We start from the raw sequence: 25,903 nt of genomic DNA on the forward strand, positions 1-25,903 counted from the left end.
AACTACACAAGGAGAGCCTAAACCAACATAAGTTACCTTATTAAAGGTTAATACCTGAGGTAGAAAGGAAAACAGAGAGAGAGAGAGAGAGAGAGAGAGATCTCTCACCACTTCCATGAAGCTTGAACTAGTCGGGGTTCCCAGGCGATGGTGGTAGCTCAGGATCCCAAGTGCTGGAGACAGGCAGAGTCCCCAGCACAATCAGTCAGGAGAAGATGGAGTCCCAGTGGAACTGATACATAGTTTGGATACAAGCATCAGAACACTTACTGGAGTGTGAGTAGGGGTTTTTGTAGGGAAAATAAAATGGCTCAAGGGAGAACACTAGATTTGTTTATGGGTAAACTGATGACTCAAGGGTTTTCTTTAGGCTAGACAATAGGAGCTGATCACTCCTAGCTATGGGTGATGTTTCTTGCAGGGAGCTCACAATGCAGTTCGTCTGCTTCAGTATTTTGGATATCAATCAAGGATTCATTACTAGAATTGGTCTGATAACTGCTGAGCTGGATGTGTGCAGGTGTAGGTTCATTAACTTCTGGAGCAGAGATTCCCCATCATGCAGTGCTTCCCTGCTTTTCTGGTCCCAGAGTTCAGTGCGATTCTTGCCTTGGAATCTCTGTTCTCCATTCTGTATGCTAATGGAGATGCCTCCCTGTCCCATCTTCAATGCATATGAGGCTGGGGGAGTTGCCTTAATCTTGTCATCCTTGTCAGGAGGGGTCTAGGTGTGTCTCCCACTGTCCTTCACTGCTCTCTGCAAGTATTTTCTCTCAGTTTTGGTTCCAGCAGAGGCTGGGGGGGTGGGGGGGGGCTTCCATGAGTCAGACAGGCGCCCTGGTTCCCCAAGAACACAGAGCTGACTGGTATCGGATTGGCTATTACAAGCAGAGCAAAACATTACACTGTAGCTCCTGTTGAACTGTAAAACCTCTCGACTTTGTGTGTAAATGATCTCATAAAGACACAGGTGTGCAAAATAAAATCAAATTGGGTTGGACCAATCTCTTTAAATATTGGGTTGCACAGTTGCAGAACATGGCCCCTTTCAGTGCTCCTGCAAACTTCTCAGAGGCAGCTTCTGGTGACCAAGAGGAAAACCAAATCCAGTTGGAATTTATCCTGCTAAAATAAGATGTGCTTAAATCCAATGCTATCATCCTGGAAACTAAACCAGACAGAGATCAGAAACATTTAGCAACCTGGAGAAAATTGAAGTACAATAATACTTACAGAGCTGTCCACTAAAGCCAAGCAAATAATTCAGTGCTTAATTTGACAAAAATTGCCTCTTTTCCCAATTTGTGTTCTTTATGAATAGATTAAAAAAACTTTTCAAGTACACCTCTACCCTGATATAACGTGATCTGATATAACACGAATTCGGATATAATGCGGTAAAGCAGCGCTCCGGGGGGGCGGGGCTGTGCACTCCTGTGGATCAAAGCAAGTTCAGTATAACACAGTTTCACCTATAACGCGGTAAGATTTTTTGGCTCCTTAGGACAGCGTTATATCGGGGTAGAGGTGTATTAGTTATTCCAAATTCCTAGCAAATGTTGTTGGACAATAATTCCCAGTCTACAGATCATTAGTGCAGGGTGAAATTCACTCCTACCCAGAGATGCTCAGTCCTGTGCCAGATTACTTAGCTCCCGCTTAAGCCCAAATCTTATTGAGTAAATGGATTTATTGATGTAACCAGGTTGCTTGCATGGCACCCAGAAACATGATTACCATTGCCATAAAATAAGATTGAGGCCAAGAGTTTAGGAGGATGATAAAAGGATCACACATTTACAAACTTAATGAGAAAACCCACAGTTATTTATATAGGATGAAAAAATACATGAGGATATAAACCCTCATGTTTCAGGGATTAGACAAAACCAGAGCCATCTGAAATTTAGAATTTCCAGTTTGTGAGAAATGTCAGTATTTTCAAAACTGGGTTTCATTCCAAATTGAACCAAAACCAAATTTTCCAAAATTCATCATGAACCAGAAATCCTGGGGAAAAAATTGTTTTGGAGATACTGACACATGGTGTTAGCAAAACATAATATGCTCCTGGGGAGTTAGCTGATAATTGTGGTCCTATGACAGGCTGCCCCAGAGCTGTGGAATTTAAAATTCTAGTGTCCCCAGCCCTAGGGCATGCCATATGGCAAGGCTCCTCAGCATCCTTCCAGGGGAGCTAGCAGGAACCAAGGCAGGATTCTGATGGAAACTTGCCTAGCAGACAGGGGTCTGCCATTTGCTTCAGCTCAAGTTCTTCTGACTTATTTTTGTGAGAATTTTCAGGTTAGACAAATTGGCTCCTACTCCTGGGGAAAATTGCCTAGCGACTCTAGACAGAACAATAACTGTTTGAGATTTGGAAGAAACTCTCCTAGAAGTAGCTTATTTTGTTCCCGAATTTATGAGGTTTCTTGCACCACTCCTGAAACATCAGACACTGATATATCTCCAAAGTCAATGGAGTTACATTAGGCATGAATTCAGTCCAATGAATTTAGTTACTGTTTACTTTGAAGTACTGCTGAATTCTTCCTCTGAATGATATTTGGTTGTGCATTGACATGTTAATATTGAATACCAATTTGAGCTGAGAGTACAGCTTCTGCTTTATTAATTGGTTTCAAATAACATTGGTTACTAAAATGGAAGTCTTTGAGATGTTGCTATGAATGAGTCCCACTTCCACCTTTAACCATGCCAGAACCGGGGACTCTAGTACAATAAAATGCATGTTTCTTTTTACTCAAACTTTATTCAGTTTACAGTGATAGTCTATATAAGAACATTCATGAAGGGCAGGTTACACTGTTCCCCAACAGATGCTCTATATGGTTTATCTGTGTATCTCTGATCCAAATCTCCCTCAATTGGCAGCAGAAAGCAGCTTTGGTCTTTCATACACATAACGGGGTGAATTACCAGAGTCCTACTATCCACCCCTCTTTGCAATGAAAGAGAGCGTGTGTAGGCCTGGTAGATGGAAGTTCTGTCACAGGGCCTGTTGCTGAAGATGGACCAGATGGAGATGTAGGGCTGTGAGGCCTGGTGAGGACCTCCATAAATTTGGATAGTTTAGATAAATATTATGGCTGTCAAGCAATTAAAAACATCAATCGCACTGTTAAACAATAATAGAATACCATTTATTTAAATAGTTATGTATGTTTTCTACATTTTCAAATATATTGATTTCAATTACAACACAGAATACAAAGTGTACAGTGCTCACTTTGTATTTATCTTTTATTACAAGTATTTGCACTGTAAAAAACCAAAAGAAATAGTATTTTTCAATTCACCTCATACAACTACTGTAGAGCAATCTCTTCCTCGTGCAACTTATAAATGTAGATTTTTTTGTTGTTAAATAACTACACTCAAAAACAAAACAATGTAAAATTTTAGAGCCTACTAATCCACTCAGTCCTACTTCTTGTTCAGCTAATCGTTTAGACAAAGAAGTTTGTTTACATTTACAGGAGATAATGCTGCCCTCTTCTTGTTTACAATGTCAAATGAAAGTGAGAACAAGCATTTGCATGGCACTTTTGTAGCCGGCATTGCAAGGTATTTACATGCCAGATATACTAAACATTCATATGCCCCTTCATGCTTCGGCCACCATTACAGAGGTCATGCTTCCATGCTGATGACACTCGTTAAAAAAATAATGCATTAATTAAATTTGTGACCGAACTTCTTGGGGGAGAATTGCATGTCCCCTGCTCTGTTTTACCCACATTCTGCCATATATTTCATGTTATAGCAGTCTTGGATGATGATCCACCACATGTTGTTCATTTTAAGAACACTTTCACTGCAGATTTGACAAAATTTAAAGAAGATACCAATGTGAGATTTCTAAAGATAGCTACAGCACTTGACCCAAGGTTTAAGAATCTGAAGTACTGTCCAAAATCTGAGAGGGACCAGGTATGGAGCATGCTTTCAGAAGTCTTAAAAGAGCAACACTCTGTTGCGGAAATTATAGAACTCGAACCACCAAAAAGAAAATCAACCTTCTGCTGGTGGCATCTGACCCAGATAGTGAACATGCATCGGTCTGCACTGCTTTGGATTGTTATTGAGCAGAACCCATCATCGGAATGGATGCATGTCCCCAGGAATGGTGGTTGGAGCATGAAGGGACATATGAATTTGTACCGCATCTGGCGTGTAAATATCTTGCGACACCGGCTACAGCAGTGCCATGTGAACGCCTGTTCTCACTTTCAGGTGACATTGTAAATAAGAAGCGGGCAGCATTATCTTCTGCAAATGTAAACAATCTTGTTTGTCTAAGGCTTTGTCTTCACTACCCGCCGATCCGGCGGGTAGCAATTGGTTTATCGGGGATCGACTTACCGCGTCTGGTGAAGACGCGGTAAAATCGATCCCTGATCGCTCTGCAGTCGACTCCGGAAATCCACCTCGGCAGGAGGCGGCAGCGGAGTCGGCGGCAGCGCGGCAGCGGTCGACTTTCCCGCGTCCTCACCGCTAGGTAAGCCGACCTAAAATACGCAACTTCAGCTACGGTATTTGAATGCTGTTTTTTTTACATAATTCTACATTTGTAAGTTCAACTTTCAAGATAAATACATTGCACTACAGTATTTGAATTAAGTGAATTGAAAAATACTATTTCTTTTGTTTATAAATATTTGCACTGTAAAAATGATAATCAAAAATATACACTTTGATTTCAATTATAACACAGAATATAATATATGAAAATGTAGAAACATCCAAAATATTTAATAAATTTCAATTACTATTCTATTGTTTCACAGTGTGATTAAAACTGAAATTATTCATGATTAATATTTTAATTATTATTAATTTTTTTAGTTAATCGCGTGAGTTAACTGCAATTAATCAATAGCCCTAATAAATATCCACAGGTTGGGTGCGTATCCAAATATTTTGTTCCCCTTGGACTCTCAAAAGTAGGGCAAGACTAATTTAAAAGGGTGTTGGTGTCACTAGGCATCACCCTAGGTAACTCGGGGGGTTGGAAGACCGCGAGAGTCGATGGAGCCCCCCCGCACTAGGCCAAAGTGAACCAAAGCCCCTCCATGTTAACCTTTACTAACCTCACAGGCCAGCAGCTGGCAAGCGGTAGTGATAAGGGGAACCTACATGCTTCTAGCTGAAGGACAAGATTACTTGCAGAAAGGAGCAGTGTGAACAAGCTGCACAGCCAAGGTCGTTTAATGTAACTGCTGCAGAGGGAGGAAGGGGGAGGAAGGGGGGGGAGGTAGGGAAGGGGGAAAAAAAGAATAAAAAGGGAAAAACTGCTTGTATCAGTGAGCTTGATTTGAGACGTGCTGGTCTCCTAGCGCCTATTCAGAGCTCTTGAATAAACATTGTCTGCTTCTCCACCCTGGTGTGTTCATTGGCGCAAAGCACACCGGGCAACGGACCCCACTGTTGCCCCCTCGGGCCCTCTGTGCTGGCAACAAGGGGGTGTGACAGGGTTGGGGGAACCCCATCCTGTGCAGGGCGAGTGTGCCCACCTCTCTTAGGGAATGGGGGGAGAAACGTGTACGTACCTTATGTCTATGTCCCTCCCTTCCCAAGTCCATACGCTCACCCTTTTCAGTAGGGCGGTGCGGCCTAGTGGGAAGAGTCAATAAATTCGCCCTTGTCAGCAGGGCAATAAGGTCTAGTGCCCACTGCTGGGCACAGGGGGCGGGGTTGCACCCCCATCAGTGGGGTCCAGGCCCTCCCTCTCCACCGGACCCCAGCCCAGGGCCCTGTTAGTGGCCGTAGCGTGGGCCACTGAGTCAGAGGGGGGAAAGCTCCAACCGAAACACGCTGACTCAAGGCTTCGGCTCACTCACCAGTCCGCCATCTGATTCCCCTGGGTTTCTTCTTGCTGTCGTCCCTGCTACTGTGGTCTGGGCATCCCTGTTACCTCTAGGTTCTCTGGTCTGCCCTTTCACCAGTGCCTCCAAACCCTATGAGGCCTCCGGGGTTGCCTTGGTGTCTGCCTGGGCTGCGGTGTCCCCAGCTCCTATAGTCCTGGCCTTCCTCTCCTCCCCCAGGGTCTATAATGTCATAGGGTATCATCTATGCCAGCATAGACCTCATCATCCATTGCATCTTTTAGGACACACATCACAGCTCCATTTCTACTCCTTTTTTTGTGACTGGTACTTCTGAGTCCCAACTCTCTCCTCTTCTTTCCATCCAAGGGTCAACACATGTTCCCCTGATATTAAACTATTGTTTGGCTCTGAAGTGTACATTTATAATAATAAAATTAATTAGTAGTAGTATTACTTAACACAAGTCTACAATAGTAATACCACCAGTTTTAATGTGATCAAATATATTAAGAAAAATAAAATAAAACATCCAACCACTTTAAGTCATTATCAACCTGAGCTGGATACAAAGTAATGAACGAGAGAAGAAAAGCTCTATGACCCTGATCCTGCACTGTTAAAGTCAGTGGGAGCTTTGTATTGACTTCAAAAAGCACAGAATTGATACCAATATTACCCTGAGCCATCCAATCTCCCCGTTCTGTTTAAATTCATTTTTGTTTCATTCTATTAGGTGCTCAGAGATCTTCAGTATAAGTGGTTTAGAGTAGACATTTTAAAATAATGTTTTTTTTATTTATTACACTGCAATTCTTTAGAATGCAGCAAATATTCTGTTAATCATAAAGCATCTTCTACTGTTGGATAAGGCAACATAGACTCCACTGACTTAAACAGTTTCTGTCATCTGAAAGAAGAACTTGGCCCTACATGTGGAAAAGGGAGAGGAGAAACCCAAATAAAAGTAGAATCTCAAACACTGTAAATGTATGTGCTACTCTGGGCTCTGCTTGAGTAGATTTGACTGGTATCATTTTATCTTTCTCTTCCCTTTGTTCATTGAAGTACTGATTTAAAAAGATAATGAAGATATTTAGGTATAATGATTTTTTTCCAAATTGATAGCCAGCTGTTTGGAAGGATGAAACATTATGGGCCTGATTCTTCTATTACTTTAGCCAGAGCAATTTCAATCTCTTCAATTTTTTTTTCTGATTTATACCAGCACAATCAAGAATAGAATCAAGCTCTATATTTGCCAATACTTCCTGCCTGATTTATTGGAATTAAATATTTGGCTACATCGTGTGTCCCTGCATCAGAGGAATAGAATTTTTAAAAATGTATATTTTTCTGCTCACCATATATTAATAAAAAACCTGTGTGTGCACACTCATACAAATCTGGGGATGCCTGTGCACAAGTTAGGCAGGTATGTGTGCATGCTTTGGAAATTTGGCCTTTTGCATGCTGACTCATAATTATCCTCAGTTTTGCTAAATATCCATCAAAGAGTCAAGATAACACAGAATAAAAATTTGTTTTGAGGCAAGATTTTTTTCTTTTTCTGAACCCATTCCTATAATCTTTGTGAACAGCAAGAGATAAAGGAGAAATGAATAGAGAAAGAAAGCACTGTCATTTACCAAGATTTTCTATCTGCATTCAGATAGAACATAGTTTTTAATTGTCACATACTTGGTTTTCAAAAGCCATGCCATTTCCAGATTTCATTGTAAAACTTTCCAAATGCTCTAACTATTGTTTGGTTACTACAATGTTATTATAGCTAGTTAGTGAAATGATCATGTTACATTCTTACTTCAAAACTGTTTGGGGAAAAAAGCCTCTCATCTTCATTCCAAAGCTTTTAGGGCATTTTTTTTTCCTTATAGGAAGTCAGACACAGCAAAATGTAAAACGCACAAGGAAACGTAGAGTACTATACAGAAGAATCCTTCATTGGCAGTGAGATGAACTGGATGATCTAATCGGTCGTTTTAATTTCTAACGTCTATTATAACATTTGGGATCATATTTATGTGCACAAAGAGTGGTGTGACTTACATGATGTGCTGTCTTTTTAGTTTTCAAAACTGGCATATCTAGCTGTGGACAGAATTATCTTCTGCTAACATTCTCATACTTGGATGAATATAATCATGTTTGAACCCATTCTTTTGTCCTTTCACTAGTGCTTCTTTTGTCATTTTTGTTCCTTCAGTGGGCCTCGTTCTGGCTTTCAAATTCAAAGCATTCTCCCTCATACATTATTTTTCTGTTGCAGGATATTCCATTTTATTAGCTCACAATAGCATTATTTGAAAAATAATTAATATTTTGCTGAAACTCCAATGTTGGAACAGCTAATTACTAAGTATGGTAACTCAATAGGCAATTAGGGAGATGATTACATTAACTTTTTTTCAACTATGAACAGTATGAAATGTATGTTAAGGTAGAGATTATTAGGAGAGACTAATAAGATTGGGACTTTTCAGCTTGGAAAAGAAACGACTAAGGGGGGATATGACTGAGGTCTACAAAATCATGACTGGTCTGGAGAAAATAAATAAGGAAGTGTTATTTACTCCTTCTCATAACACAATTAGGGGTCACCTAATGAAATTATTAGGCAGCAGGTTTAAAACAAACAAAAGGAAATATTTCTTCACACAATGCATGGTCATCCTGTGGTACTCTTTGCCAGAAGATGTTGTGAAGGCCAAGACTGTAACAGGTTTCAAAAAAGAACTAGATAAATTCATGGAGGATAAGTCCATCACAGCTATTAGCCAAGATGGTCAGGGATGCAACCATGTGCTGTGGGTGTCCCTAAGCCTCAAACTGCCAGGGAATGGGTGACAGGGGATGATTACCTGTTCTGTTCATTCCCTCTGGGGCACCTGGCATTGGAAGACAGGATAGTGGGCTAGATGGACCTTTGGTCTGACCCAGTATAGCCGTTCTTATGAGAGAATTATGCATCAAGTTTAAGATTTTGGGACAATTAGATTCTTAGGAACCTGGAATTTCAGTGAAATATTTTCAAAAGCACTCATGAGTGGCCAAAAACTACTCCCATAGAAGCCAGTGGGAGTTTTACCATTGATTTCAGTGGGAGCAGAGTTAGGCCAGTGCAGAGCACTTTTTAAAATCCCGCTGTAACTGTTATTTACAGTCAGTAAAGTGACCGTTACTACAAGGGAATTCAACACAAGGGAATTCAACCCTTCTAGGCACAGAGCAAGAAGCACAATTTTCACACACATCTGCACCTATAAAGGGAACTACAGTGGAGAGGAAGTTCACATTTGGAAGAGTGGTAAAGCTCCTGCATCTGCCCTCCTTCAGGAGAAATCAGCTTTAAAATTCAGCCAATGTGTCAAAGGAGAACTGCCAGCAGCGGCTCCTATATCTCCTAGCTAGCCTGCTCCCACCGAGTCGCAACTCCAGATCCCATGGCAAGATAAAGGTTGTTGGCAACTTCTCCCCCTGTACTTCCACTCCATGTGGAGTTACTGTTGTCAAAGGCTTGCAACCTGGGTGGTGTGGAATGAATGTGGGCCACATGACTGGACTGCAATGTACATGTATTTGGAGAAAAATATAAGGACTTCATCTTTAGTGAGTGTGACAGACCCAGACCAGTTGGGTGCAGGAGTCTGGTAGAAGGAAAATATACTGGACACTGGATGAATAGTTTGCTGTTCCCTGATTGACCAGGGCAGGGGCTGCCCCAGAGCAGTCAGGAAGGTGCTAGAAGCAATGAAGTCAGGCAGACTCCATAAGACCTGGAACCAATTAAGAATTGATTAGAAGCAATCAAAGGAAACAGGCTAATCAGATCACCTGAAGCCCATTTAGAACTGGCTGGGACTAGTTTAAAAGGAAGCCCCTTCAGAGAGGCCGGCTAGTAGGAGCTGGGAGTAAGAAGGTGTGTTGTGGGAAGACTGGGAGAAAGAAGGTGTGCAGTGAAAGATCTGGGAGGACAAGCATGGTCAGGTACCAAGGAGGGTGCTAGGATGGTCCGTTTGGGGAAGTAGCCCAGGGAAGGGCAATAGCTCCGCTAGTATAGGGAAACTACCTGTTGTCATTGCCATTAGGGTCCCTGGGCTGGAACCCGGAGAAGAGGGCAGGCCCGAGTTCCCCCCAACCCTCCCCACACCTCTACACAAATGCTCCCTGAGTAGGAAGACAGGGACTAAAGAGGGCTCTTACACCAAACCCATTGACTGGCTGATGATGAAGGTGTATCAGTAAGCGGTAACCTTCCCCTCTAGAAGGGGAGAGAGGCTACATTGAAGGTCACAGCAAACCTCTGAGGCAAGCCCTAACCACCTAGAAGCGCAGGACCCCCCCCGAGGCAAAGCTGGAGCTCTGACACATGAGCTACATCAAAATATTAACAAGATTCATGTTTCCCTAAACTCTGGTGACTCAACGTGTATATTTTTTACCATATAACACTTAACTTTCAAAATTTGTCATAATTCCTCATATCCTATTTTGATCCTAATAATCAAAACCATAAAATACCTGATATATTTATTGTCACATTTCACAGTCAGTTCCAGTCTCCAGATAGAAACACATTAAACAAGCTTAATAAGACAGCAACTTATTGGCTACATCAAGAGAACCAATACATTCTTCCAAAAGCCTTTTAAATGTATCCTCACTCTCATGTGGAACTCTCATTAATGTCAATGGAAGTGTTTTCACTAAATGCAGTGTTACTATATACACCAAAATGGGTCCACATTGGCTGGGGATGTTTTTAATAATTCCATCTATATTTGGTAAACTCTACTTTCTTTTGGGATACCTTTTGGGTGTGATGTATACAATGGGTGTATTTGGAGGACAGAAGAGTTTTTGCAGATGAGCAGAGGTCAGATTCTACTATTCTGAGTCCTGATTCAGTGCCTTAACCATAAAACTTTTCTTCTGAGGAAGTTTGTTATTTGTACTAATTGTTTTGTGACTATGTGAAACAAATAAGCTTTTGAAAACTTGTTAAGGTCACTTACGCTTTGCAGGCATCATACTGATGGCAGGTTTTTTCAGAACTGATGATACAATGTCATTTGCATGAGAAGTAAATCAGTGATGAAAATCATATCATCTAATTGTTGCTGTATCTTAAAAAAAATGAAGAGGTAAATCATCCAGTCTATATCTGTTGGAAACAAATATCCTAATGCTCCTATAGTGCAGAATAATGAAAATCAGTGGCGAATACATTTGTAACTCAGTTCGAAAACTGGAGGGGGAAAAAAAGGACTGAAATTATCAGACCACATGCATACATTATAGTTATCTAGACATATGGTGTTTGGTTGGCTGTTTTTTTTTAATCTAAAAGAGCCATTTTAAGTCTGACAAAAGTTTCTAGTTTTTTTCTAAAAATGAAAGGAACATGCTCCAGGAATTGGCATAACATATAAGAAACGGAGTCAGTCCTAATATGTGCTACATCCACTGTGATGCTTCTATACTTTTGAAACCAAAGTCTAGTTGGAGGTAGTGTATGGACATAAAGCCCAAAGAGAAATGCTGTATGATGCAAGAAGACAGGGTGGGAGGCAAGGTGATGCGGAGGAGTCAGCTGAAGTTTATGGTAACTGAAGTAAAGCTGATGTGTTGTGAGAACTGAGAAAGCCTAGTTACAGCAAACTCATGCTACCAATAATTTGAAGGGACAGAAGCCATTACTCTACTCCGTTATTTTATTTCTCCAATAAAACTTCTATTTCCTTTTACTTGCAAGACTCATCCCTGTGCTACTCCACGTCAGCTGGTGGTCAAGCCCTGTCCTAGCACCAGTAAAACTATGCATTACAGTAGGATATTTATTTTTTTGCTTAGTCTTCAGGAGGTGAATCAAGCTAAGCCATTTCCAAAATGCGTGTTTGTTCTAACTCATATCAAGCTATCAGCTGAAGACACTGTATTATGTTATGGTTGGTTATACTTACAAGTGAAGGTTTAGAACTCAACAGGGATTTCATGGTAGTCATTTCATTAATGTGCCACCAGAGGCAAGATATTCATTTAATACAAATAGACAAAGAAGGTGTAGTTCTGCAAAACAAGTCAGGCAGTGAATAACCACATTATTAATTTAGATTGTACTTTTCTAATTTAAAAGTGGCATTCTCATATTTATCACAAAGGGGCTAACCTAGCACTACTTGAATTCATTGGGCCAAGCCAAGGCAGAAGAGATAGTCTGTGAGGCCAAAAAAAAACAAACAAAAAAAAGAGGGTAAATAACGTTCAAAAACTGTAACCTTAGATATTATAATTCTTTATCTAAACCCGGTCTGATCTAAACTATTGAGAGATAATGAGGACTGGGCATCAAGTTCTCCTGCATAGTTTCCAGATAAGAAGCTATCAAATGCAGACTGATATCCACAGTTATATTTCTTATGGCTCCCATTCAGGCGAGCATGTAAGCATATGATTAAGTACATCACTATTCAGGACAGAACTTAAGCATATACTTAAAGTTATACACATTCCTAAGTGTTGTCCCAAATAATGATACAGTCTTAAATCTGGACAAGTTTCAACAGCTGGCTAAGTACATCAAGAGACACAAAATACAGTCATTCTTAAATGACTGTACTCTTTGAAGGGATAATCATTAAATTAGTACCAGTATAAACTCATCAAAACAAAGATATCTCGTGTGAAATATTGGCTACTCTTCATGATCCTTAATTGCAAATAATGATTTTTTTTAGCATATTACTGCACATCTGACTAGAGGACTTGATATGAAATATTAATTGTATTCAAACACAGCATAATACTTTCAATAATTTCTTCAAATGGTTTTAGATAGCTATGGATTTCAGCTGTGTTGCAAGATGGTAAATGTGACCATAAAATAATTTTTACATTATATATGATTGAATGATCTGCTACTAGCATTTAATTTCATGCCAGAATTGGATTAGCTCTGGGCATCAACACATGTCATTATTTTTTAGCTAATGAGAAAGAAAGAGTGAGGAAATATTTTTTTTCCACAAAAACTTGAATCTGTCTGTGTAAATAGGCATTTCCAGTGTAACCTCTACAATATATTGTTATGACTCCTAGCTGTCACTTTTGAAAACTGACACTTATTTAAAGGACATGACATGTTTCTGCTTTGAAAGAGCTTTTCATCCATTCGAGCTGGAGAGGAACAGCCTTGGGTTGCTTCCTGGTATATAAGATATTTTGTTCATTTGAAAGTTCTCTCTCTGTGTTTTTTATGTGTAATATTGAAATTAGCCATACTTTCTGGTACCACAGATCTTTCTTAGAGAACTGTACAAATGTTGGGCTGGAAGGGATCTTGAGAGGTCATCTACTGCATCATCTTAAAGCTAACCTTTTTATTACATTTTCTGCTTATGAAAATCTCACATTTAGGATATGTTAAAGTTGGGAGTGTTACTTCTTACTGAGAGTTATTCTGGTGTATCTTTCACTAGTCAGTCCTCTTGAGCTAGTTTGTGTAATACCTTTCCACGGATTCTAAATTAACTGAGCCATAGGATGTCTTTGTACAATCTCAAAGGAAATCCTGACACAATATATAAACCTCGACATTGTGTATATCATTTATGATAACACCAAAACAAAACAAGAAAAAATAGTCTAGAAATTCTTCAGAAGTGGGCCTCTAGACAGTTGGATACTAATACAGAATCCAGACCATACTTTCATTGTATATATCTATACATAGAGTTCTCTGGACTCTATGGACCCGACATTTCTTAAGACCTGAATCATAAATTAAAAGGAAAATGTAAACTACCTCATGATATGATATATCACTGTAAATCTTCTTCGGACACAAGGAAGAAAACTTTATATAAAGCTCCCAGTCGGTAACAGAAAGTATTTAGAAATACATTTACATTTTAAAATAATCAATTTTGAAATCAGTCCATCCTATACTTTCAGGCCATATCCAGAGTTTAAGATAAGTATTTCCTTTGTAAGCGTTGTGACATCACAAAAAGCGAGAACAACGCAGGAAGCTTTGAATTGCATCTTTAATTTAAAATCTCCAGTTCCATTTCTTTGAGATTCCATTTCATCCTCTTGTCAATACTATCATACCTGAAAAACAAACTATAATATATACTTAGATGATAATAATATAGCATGCACAATGTTCCACAAACAGAATAAAACAAATTGCAGTCATGCTTCTAGGTAGACCTTCCACTGTAGACCAAAATATAAAAGGATTACAAAACAAACTCAGTGATAGTATATCCTCTAAATGACATAGAGGAAAGAGGAACAATTAAAGTTTTAAATCGAAGAAGTAAAAGCTCCCTAAATGTGTCTGCTATGAGACCATTTTTCACACTGAATATGCTTAGATGTTTGTTTGCTTATCATTAGCCCCAAAATAATAAGGCCATCCACAGGAATGAAGAAAGGATGTGTACGGACTTCAGAAGAAACACTAGCATTCAAAGGGCCTATCATTAATAGTTAGAAATGCACTCCAACACGGAAGCGAGAATAGGTTATGTGAAGCTTTGGGATCAAAACTAGAAACCACTCAAAACTTGACTGATTATGAAACTAGTGACTTTTTCTATGGTTTGCTTGATGTTCACTTGTATTTCCAGCAAAACAGAAACTCTGTTTCATAAATATTTTTTGAGGTTTTGAAATTTGTTTTCATTTTGATGCAGAAGGGAAATGACACCTTTTGAAATTAGATACATTACAACTATAAATACATTAAAAGCAAGAGGAAGACCAAGGACAGGATAGGCCCGTTACTCAATGATGGGGGAAAGACAATAACAGAAAAATGTGAAAATAGCAGAAGTGCTAAATTAATTTTTTTGTTTCAGTTTTCAACAAAAACTGTAGTAGCAATTGGACATCAAACATAGTGAACAACAGTGAAAATGAGGTAGGATCAGAGGTTAAAATAAGAAAACAAGAAGTTAAAAATTACTTAGACAAGTTAGATGTCTTCAAGTCACCATAACCTGATGAAATACATCCTAGAATACTCAAGGAGATGACTGAGGAGATATCTGAGCCATTAGTGATTATCTTCAAAAACTGATGGAAAATGGGAGAGATTCCAGGAGACTGGAAGAGGGCAAATATAGTGCTAATCCATAAAAAGGGGAATAAGGACAACTCAGGGAATTACAGACCAGTCATTTTAACTTCAGTATCTGGAAAGGTAGTGGAGCAAATAATCAAGCAAACAATTTGTAAACCCTTAGAAGATAACAAAGTGATAAGTAACAGTCAGCACGGATTTTTCAAGATCAAATCATGTCAAGCCAACTTACTAGCTTTTTTTGACAGGGTAGCAAGCCTTGTGGATAGGGTAAGTGGTAGATGTGGTATATCTTCACTTTAGGTAAGTCCTTTACCTGTCTTGCATGACTTTCTCATAAACAAACTAGGGAAATACAATCTAGATGGAGCTACTATAAGGTGGGTGCAAAGTTGATTGGAAAACCATTCTCAGAGTAGTTATCAGTGGTTCACAGTCAAGGTCATATCGTGTTGGGTCCTGCAGGGATCAGTCCTGGGTCCAGTTCTGTTCAATATCTTCATCAATGATTTAGATAGTGACACAGAAAGCACACTTATAAAGTTTGTGGAAGATACCAAGCTTGGAGGGGTTGCAAGTACTTTGGAGGATAGGATTAAAATTTAAAATTATCTAGACAAACTGGAGGAATGGTTTGAAGTAAATAGGATGAAAATAAATAAGGACAAATACAAAGTACTACACTTAGGAAGGAACAATCACTTGCACACATACAAAATAGGAAATCACTGCCTATGAAGGAGTACTGTGGAAAGGGATCTGAGGTTATAATGGATCACAATCTAAATATGAGTCAACAGTGTAACATTGTTGCCAAAAAAGCGAACATCATTTTGGGATGTATTAGCACGAGTGTTCTAAGTAAGATGTGAGAAGAAATTCTTCTCAGCACCAATAAGGCTTCAACTGGAATATTGTGTCCAGTTCTAGGTGCCACATTTCAGGAAAGATGTGGACAAATTGGAGAAAGTCCAGAGGAAACCAAAAAAAAAAAGAGTAAAGGTCTAGAAAACATGAGAAAAGATTGAAAAAATGGGTTTGTTTAGTCTGTAGAAAAGAAGACTGAGGGAAGACATGAACAGTTTTCAAGTACATAAAAGGATATTAGAAGGAAGAGGAAGAAAAAATGTTCTCTGAGGATAAGACAAGAAGCAAGGGGCTTAAATTGCAGCAAGGGTGGTTTAGGTTGGACATTAGGTACTGGAACAAATTGCCTAGGGAAGTTGTGAAATCTCTGTCAGAAATGGTCTAGTTATTACATAGTCCTACCTTGAGTGCAGGGGAGAGGACTAGATCACCTACTGAGGTCCCTTCTAGTCATGTTCTTGAGGAAAAAAGCACAATGGAGAATGACGCGAATAGCTCAACGTTTATGGCACTTACCTGGTATGTAGGTTTAAGTCCCTGCTCTGTCTGATTCAGAGCAGAGTTTTTCATCCCCCGTCACTCTAAATCAGGCAGAGCAGTAACTCAAACCTCAGTGTCCCATATCCTAGGTGAGTATTCTTAATCACTAGGTTACTGGCTATTCTGGGGTCAATCTCTCTCTCCCTCTCTCTTTTATTCCCTCATATTGGACCTAAGAAAACTTCCTGATGAAATTATCATCTAAGCAGATACACTTCAGTAAAACATTTTGGTTTCAACCCAAGCTGTGTCAATTGCAGTAAAGCAAACTCATCTGTTTGAATTCACAGAAACTGTTTCATGTAATTCTATCGAGAAATAACCCATATAGGAGACAAGTTCCACAATGATGTCTTACCTGCCATCAATTTTTGTATCAAGAGTTTCTCATTCCACATGTTCTACGTAGGGTGTTTGACTGGGATATGGATGGTCCCAATATATTACAGAGGGAAATTAAATCAATGTAAAACTCCATTGAAATACCTTTTAAATGTTGGATCATGTCTTGTAAGGTCACTCTTCTTGGCTAGTGTGACTATATGAGTTATGATCTCTTTAAAGAGTGTATCTGGAGAAATCCTTAAAACTGTAAACTCTGAGCCAAAAGGAAATATAAAGTGTTCAAAATGCAGGAACCAGTATGACTGGCGAAATAAAGTGCAGACCCCTGTCACATCTGCTGGACTCAGCATGGGGCATATATGAAATTTATGAAACATAACCAGCTTTTACTCCCCTTCCTTTCCTCACATGCTTTGAAAGGACCCATGTGGGGCTGGCTGGTTTGAATTTCACATCTTGTGGGTTCCATATGGGATATGTGGGATGGGTTAGGCAGGAACTGTGGAGCCAAAATATTTTCCAAGAATCATTTACAGCACTTCTATCTCCTTGAAATTGGTAAGATGCACCAATTTAAGCCATGGCTTTCCTTTTCTACACTAGGGGTTTATCCTGGTGCAGCTACACTGGTGACTGACATTTGGAGCAAATCATCAGTGTAGATAAAGCCTTAGAAAGTGTCTTTTTAAAGAATGATCTTGTTAAATGCATGAACTTCCTTGAGTACTATTATTTCTAAAAATGTTATGACCCTGGGACCATTGTAATCCTACCCACTTTCTTCCATGTCTCTGGGATTTCTATCTTTCCTTGCTTAGTCAGAATTTATTTTTCTTATATTTTGAAAGTCCAAAATATTCTGAGAGTCAATTGTATTGTCTATTGGTTTGTAATTTTCATATCTGCAATTTTCCTCTTTCCTGTAATCTTTGGACCAAACGTTTGTATTTTTCAATTACTGAAGCCTTTTCAGGCTAGATGGCGTCCAGTACAGACAGAGACATCCCTCAGGGGAGGATCTCTTAATGGAGATTCTCTATGTCCTAGTAAGGAGGAGAGGATGGAAGATGATAAAATACAAGTAGGATCTGATGAGAAACAGTCAAATGAAAAAAAGGCCCATTCAATTACATCATGTAATGGCAGACAGCTAAAAAGTGACAAGTTTTTAATGTGCCTATATACCAGTGCTAGAAGTCTAAATAATAATATGGGTGAACTAGAGTGCCTCGTATTAAATGAGGATATAGATATAATAGGCATCACCGAAACTTGGTGGAATGAGGATAATCAATGGGATACAGTAATATCAGGGTACAAAATATATCAGAAGGACAGAATAGGTTGTGCTGGTGGGAGAGTGGCACTATATGTGAAAGACTGCGTAGAATCAAATGAAGTAAAAATCTTAAATGAACCAAACTGTACCATAGAATCTCTATGGATAGTAATAATAAGAAGAATATAGCTGTAGGGATATATTACCTACCACCTCATCAGAATGGTGATAGTGACTGTGAAATGATCAGGGAGATTAGAGAGGCTATTAAAATAAAAAAACCTCAATAATGGGGGATTTCAGCTATCACCATATTGACTGAGTTCATGTCACCTCAGGATGGGATGCAGAGATAAAGTTTCTTGACTCCTTAAATGACTGCTTCTTGGAGCAGCTAGTCCTGGAACTCACAAGAAGAGAGGCAATTCTTGATTTAGTCCTAAGTGGAGCACAGGATCTGGTCCAAGAGGTGAATATAGCTGTATCGCTTGGTAACAGTGACCATAATATAATTAAATTTATCATCGCTGTGGCAGGGAAAACTCCACAGCAGCCCAACAGTGTTGCATTTAATTTCAGAAAGGGGAACTACACAAAAATGAGGAAGTTAGTTAAACAGAAATTAAAAGGTACAGCGCCAAAAATAAAATCCCAGCAAGCTGCATGGAAACTTTTTAAAGACATCATAATAGAGGCTCAACTTAAATGTATACCCCCAAATTAAAAAAAAAAAAAAAAAACATAGGGAACCAAAAAAGTGCCACTGTGGCTAGACAACAAAGTAAGAGAAGCAATGAGAGTCAAAAAGGCATCCTTTAAAAAGTGGAAGTTAAATTCTAGTGAGGAAAATAGAAAGGAGCATAAACTCTGGCAAATGAAATGTGAAAACACAATTAGGAAGGCCAAAAGAGAATTTCAAGAACAGCTAGCCAAAGACTCAAAAGTAATAGCAAGAATTTCTTTAAGTACATCAGAAGCAGGAAGCCTGCTAAACAACCAATTGGGGCATTGGATGATCGAGATGCCAAAGGAGCACTCAAGGATGATAAGGCCATTGTGGAGAAATTAAATGAATTCTTTGCATCGATCTTCACAGTTGAGGATGTGAGGGAGCTTCCCAAACCCGAGCCATTCTTTTTAGGTGACAAATATGAAGAACTGTCCCAGATTGAGGTGTCACTATAGGAGGTTTTGGAACAAATTGATAAACTAAACAGTAATACATCACCAGGACCAGATGGTATTCACCCAAGAGTTCTGAAGGAACTCAAATATGAAGTTGCAGAACTACTAACTGTAGTCTGTAACCTATCATTTAAATCAGCTTATGTACCAAATTACTGGAGGATAGCTAATATGATGCCAATTTTAAAAAGGGTTTCAGAGGTGATCCTGGGAATTTCAAGCCAGTAAGCCTGACTTCAGTACCAGGCAAATTGGTTGAAACTATAGTAAAGAACAAACTTGTCAGACACATAGATGAACATAATTTGTTGGGGAAAGTCAACATGGTTTTGTAAAGGGAAATCATGCCTCACCAGTCTATTAGAATTCTTTGAGGGGGTCAACAAGCATATGGACAAGGGGGATCCAGTGGTTATAGTGTACTTAGATTTTCAGAAAGCCTTTGATAAGGTCCCTCATCAAAGGCTCTTAAGCAAAGTAAGCTGTCAAGGGATAAGAGAGAAGGTCCTCTCATGGATTGGTAACTGGTTAAAAGATAGGAAACAAAGGGTAGGAATAAATGGTCAGTTTTCAGAATGGAGAGAGGTAAATAGTGGTGTCCAGTAGTGGTCTGTACTGGGCCCAGTCCTATTCAACATATTCAAAATGATCTGGAAAAAGGGGTAAACAGTGAGGTGGCAACGTTGGCAGATGATGCCAAATTGCTCAAGATAGTTAAGTTCCAGGCAGACTGCAAAGAGCTACAAAAGGATCTCTCAAAACTGGGTGACTGGACAACAAAATGGCAGATGAAATTCAATGCTGATAAATGCAAAGTAATGAACATTGGAAAACATAATCCTAACTATACATATAAAATGATGGGATCTAAAGCTGTTACCACTCAAGAAAGAGATCTTGGAGTCATTGTGGATAGTTCTCTGAAAACATCCACTCAACATGCAGCGGCAGTCAAAAAAGCAAACAGAATATTGGGAATCATTAACAAAGGGATAGATAATAAGACAGAAAATATCATATTGACACTATATAAATCAATGTACACCCACATCTTGAATACTGCATACAGATGTGGTTGCCCCATCTCCAATAAGGTATATTGGAATTGGAAAAGGTTCAGAAAAGAGCAAAAATTATTAGGGGTATGGAACAGCTTCTGTGGGAGGAGAGATTAATAAGACTGGGACTTCTTAGCTTGGAAAAGAGACGACTAAGGGGGGTATGATTGAGGTCTATACAATCATGACTGGTATGGAGAAAGTAAATAAGGAAGTGTTATTTACTCCTTCTCATAATACAAGAATTAGGGGTCACCAAATGAAATAATAGGCTGCAGGTTTAAAATGAACAAATGAAAGTATTTTTTCACACAATGCACAGTCAACCCGTGGAACTCTTTGCCAGAGGATGTTGTGAAGGCCAAGACTATAACAGGGTTCAAAATAGAACAAGATAAATTCATGGAGGATAGGTCCATCAGTGGATAATAGCCAGGATGGGCAGGGATGGTGTCCTTAGCCTCTGTTTGCCAGAAGCCAGGTATGGGTGACAGGGCATGGATCACCTGATTACATGTTCTGTACATTCCCTCTGGGGCACCTGGCATTGGCCACTGTTGGAAGACAGGATACTGGGATAGGTGGACCTTTAGTCTGACCCGGTATGGCTGTTCTTATGTTCTTATGTAATTTACTACTATACTGCTTACTACTAAAGCACTTTTTTTCAGTAGTTCTGACCAAGTGTTATAGTCTGGGTTTATAGTGCTTCCCAGAGATGTGAAACCAGAGAAAAGTCCTGCAGCATCTAGGAAGAAGTCTGCTTAAATATTACCTACTTGTTTTCTGCTATTCCAGTCTCTTTGCTTGCAATAGTAAAGTACTAAGCTAGATAATTAAAGAGAATTACAGTAGTAAAGTTTGAAGCCAAAGAATTTAACAGAAAAAAAACACACAAGTAAGTTAGCTCAGATGACACTAATAGAAGTCTGCCATCTGGGTCAGTTTCCACTTCCTGATGAAGGTAATTTTAGTTGACTGTTAGGTTCCATCTAGAGAGGAAATTAAAAGAATGAGTATGCACCATATAAGAATGTTACACGGAGGAATAGTTAAGTGTATGCTGTTTTGTTCATTTCAATTAATTTGCTTTTTAGATAGCTATGTGATCTCAGGGTTTGAAATTATTATTTGAAACAGGATCTGAAGGCAGAGTCTTAGCATTTAATAAGAACTCTGCCTTCCAGCTCTTTTGGCAAACTCAAAGAAATTCATGGGATGAGTTAACTCTAGGCTATCTGTTTCATAATTGTAAATTAAATAGTTCTTACACAGGCAAAAAAATAACAAAGCCATTGACAAAGTGAAATGTGTGCCCATAACACACACTAATCAGTTCTGATGCATTTAGTCTGAAAGTTGATGTATACTTGAATTTCATTAGAAACCAGTAACACAGTTTAATAGGCACACATACTGGGAAAATGTAAAGGGGTAAGGCAGAAACCAAATTTATTTGCCAGTTGTTGGAATCAGCATACTGTATATTTCTAAAATCTTGTTTTTTTATTAACAAGTTTCTGAAATATTGATTGTTTTTTTAAGAAAAAGATTCAACTGAAGAAGGAGTCTGCCCTTCTGAATACAAAATCAAAGGATTGATTCAGTAAATCTATAAAGAGGGCAACAAACCAAATTACCTTCCTTTCTAGAGAAGTACTAATGTGAAAGGGGGGGGGGGAGGGAAGAGAGACTTAACTAGGGATAGGTGAATTGGTTTGAGGGGGGAAAAAATTAAGAAACTCTTTGGACCTTTGCCCATTTGTAGAAGTAAACAGTAACTCAACTTCCATGTTTCTTAAATATACATATAACTTTTTTCTTCTTTGTTTTTAAATTTCCTTTTCTTTCTTTCTTTTTTATTTCATACCAAATTAATTATTTACAGCAATGCTGTGTTATGGCCACTCAATTGTATGTCAGCACACTGCTCTTTTATGAGCTAAACAATTAATCAATGTTAAAAGAAAAAAGCAGATAGATGGAAAAAATTAACTGTGGTGAGCCAGTTCAAGGTCCCAATACCATTTATACGTTTCACAGGGGATGGTGTGGGTTGGATTGAGGGATATCTGACTGTGCATTCTGTAGGCACTGTGGAGAGTTCAAAATGTGATGTGGGAGAATGAGGGTGCGCCAAGAAAAAGAGTGCTGTTCCTTTTAAGAGCTCCATGTTAAGAGCTGCAGAGAGGAAGCCATTTGCAATGCACAACAACAAGAAGTTTTATTAGTCCTGCAAAACCCAGGAACTATGCTATGTATTTTTGAGTGCTAGCTACTGGCATTTTAGCTATTACATTTAACTATTTACAGAACACTCCTATAACAATTTATATATATATATATATATAATATAGCAGTTTTCAGGTATCTAAAAGGGTGTCATAAGGAGGAGGGAGAAAACTTGTTCACCTTAGCCTCTAAGGATAGAACAAGAAACAATGGGCTTAAACTGCAGCAAGGGAGGTTTAGGCTAGACATTAGGAAAAAGTTCTTAACTGTCAGGGTGGTTAAACACTGGAAGAAATTGCCTAGGGAGATATTTAAGAGTAGGTTAGATAAATGTCTATCAGGGATGGTCTAGACAGTATTTGGTCCTGCCATGAGGGCAGGGGACTGGACTCGATGACCTCTTGAGGTCCCTTCCAGTCCTTGAATCTATAAACAATTCCAGTCCATTGATTTGAATTGTAGCCATATTAGGGCTTTGCAGCAGCCCAGTTCACTGTTTCTGATCAGAGGATGGATTTCACCTTCCCAACCGCTACACTCTCCACCTACCTAGAGACCAAAAACTCAGGTTTTAGGTGGGTGCAATGGATTTCACCCTTAGTCCTCATTTTCTTGAATATATTCCTTCATTCTGTGCTTTAATGTTTATCCAGGACTTGTACTCTCAAGGCAAACTATTTTTAATCCATCACCAAATTCCAGTTGTGTGTACCATGCTGAGATCCTTCATTGGACTGGAATGTTTTTGTATTTGTACGTTTCTTATAAACTGGTTCTTCTACAGAGGCATAGCTATTAATTGTTTGCCGTATTATTTATATTACAGACACATGCAGGAAGACAGAGTCCCAGCCTCTAAGAGTTTACAGTCTAAAAAGGCAAAAAAAGATGCAACTTGGGCAGAAGGAATACAGCATACAGACAAAAGGGTTAGGGTGAGGAGTTTCTTTACTTTTTGTAAATACAGTTTTATCAATGTTTGTGATGGGACTGTAAACACCACACAGGCTATGAAGAGGTTAACTTTGGAACTGGAGAGCTCCATTAGTCTCACCTGGTATGTCTGGAGAGGGTGTGGTAGTCTGAGGGAGGAAATTAAATTGGGCAGTATTGGGCAGTTAAGAGAAGATGACCCTGGAGAGAGGAGGTCTTGTACCCTCTTGTGGAGAAGAGAGAGAGCAAGAGACAGGAATAAGGTGATTCCCCCCAAAAAAATGCAGAAGAGGATTCATTCCTGTTGTGTTCCCTTGGAAGGGGCAGGATTTAAAGGGAATGGCCTTGTGAGTCAGCATCTTGTAAATAAGAGGGAGGACTGAGAAGAACAGGAAGAGAGACTGAAATATCAAGCCCTGTGGCGGACTGGAGGTGGGAGTGGTTTGAGGATTAGATTTTTTTTCTTGTTCATTGATTAGAGAGACTAGGACTGAAGAGAAACCCCAGGAGGGTCAGAAGATACTTCAGTTGGGTATATGTGATTTGCCAGTAGTGGTGGGAATTATTTGGGACTCCAAGGACAGGGATATCTGAGAATGGGTGGGACTACAGCATGACCTGGATAGAAGGCCCAGTCACCACAATACTAGACCACTGAAGTCCTGAGGGGAGCTGAGGCAGAGTTGTGGAATTTCCATGTCACACTACATAGGGCAGTTCTTGGATGCTTAGTCAATTATGTTGTTATAGAAACTTAGTTTTAAAGAGAATTGTTTTTTTCTTCTGGGGAATGTTCATTGGGCTTGAGAAGGGAATGATGGAAAGGGAGTGGCTGAGAAAGAGTAGGGCAGCAAAAGGCAGCAAAAAGCTGCATGATCAGGATATAGAAGGGGAAAGGGAGGAAGCAGAAAAGGGTGAAAGCTTATTGAGCAGAAGGCTGGGGAACTAAAGTAGCAGGGGGTTAAGGAGGACCAAGAACCAGTGGCAACACAGCAAATGATGATAAAAGATATCCATAGTCCAATTTTTTGAGACGAGTTACTGAGTGATGTCAGGAATATAGAGAAAGCAGGGGAAGGCACTGGACCTGGTGCTCCATCTGGATCCCTCTAAATCTGTTGAGAGCAGGCTGGCTGAAATATCTTGATTTACACTCCAAACCCTTGACTATAGCAAGTGTTGGCCACTTGGAGGAAGGAGCCTTGAAGATCTGTAGATATCCATAGTCTGTCTCTTGCAAGCTCCTCTTTGCTGCTGCTGTTCTTCCCCATATAGAGAAGGACGGGAAGAGGCTGTTGGGCTTGGTGCCCAACCTTGATCTGTTGGTGTCCCATTGAAAGGTAATTGGAAGGCCGGGCTTACCCCCTGTGCCTTTGGCTCTAATAGCTGATAGATGATTGTACAATCTGCTTCACAGCAGCAAGTAGATTTCCTTCTAACAAGTGGGATACTTCATGGTAAATTTTGACGCCTAAATATGTGATCCCTTTTGGTACCCAAATGAATGGCAAGATAACGATGTCATCAGGAGGAGCTGCATACTGTGTTTAATGAGACTCTACAGCAGAGAGCATAACGATATATCATCTGAATATAAAGATATTTTTCATTTAGATGTGCCTTTGCATATGAATGTTCTAGCCAGAATTAGAAGTGCTTAAATAGCACAAAGTATGTCTAAATTCAGACATGCTGGATATTTCAAAAAGCCAATTCTCATTAGACGGTCCAATCAACTTTTGCAGGCTTAGGTCTGGCTAAGAACCCGAATGAACCCCAAATGACAAAACTTTTGACATTTGCCCATCATATATATAAACTACCTTGAATGTAGATTTATGATTTTTTTAAAAATCCTTTCACTTCTAGTTTAACGAGAAAGGCAGGCATCTAATAATTAGCATTTCTATAACATCTACCATCCAGAGATTTAAAAGCTGCTACCACTATTACTGAATTAAGATTTGCCACACCCTCGGGAGTTACAGATAATTATCATTCCCATTTACTCACCATGGCTCACAGATTGGTAAATCATACAATGCATCAGTGATAATACCTGAATTAGAACCACAAGACAGAATTGAAAGCAATTTTTAGTTTTGCCTGAAAATACATTATAGGTCTCCTCAGCCGCCTCCTCCTCCTAATTATTAGCTTTTATCTGAAGAAATGTTAACCTGGATTGTAATTGCTTCCATCTAATATAATTCTAGAAAACAAAATACGTTAGTGTAGATGTTTGATATTATATAACAGATTGTGTTGATTCACTCAACAATAAGAAGCAAAAATGTAATACATGAGTCCAGACTTCAAATGAATCTGAAGACTGGATTTTACACCAAAAGTTATTTTTGGGAATATTAAGGTTGTACACAACAGTGGGAAAATACCATATTAAAGATTGAAGGTTCAACTTTAAAACTATGCTTTTAATTGTATCATGCAATACTTTAATTATATGAGCACATATTACCATATTATACATTTTTTCTATAAA

This window comes from Emys orbicularis, chromosome 5 (assembly GCF_028017835.1).
Source record: "Emys orbicularis isolate rEmyOrb1 chromosome 5, rEmyOrb1.hap1, whole genome shotgun sequence".
Lineage (NCBI taxonomy): Eukaryota > Metazoa > Chordata > Testudines > Emydidae > Emys > Emys orbicularis.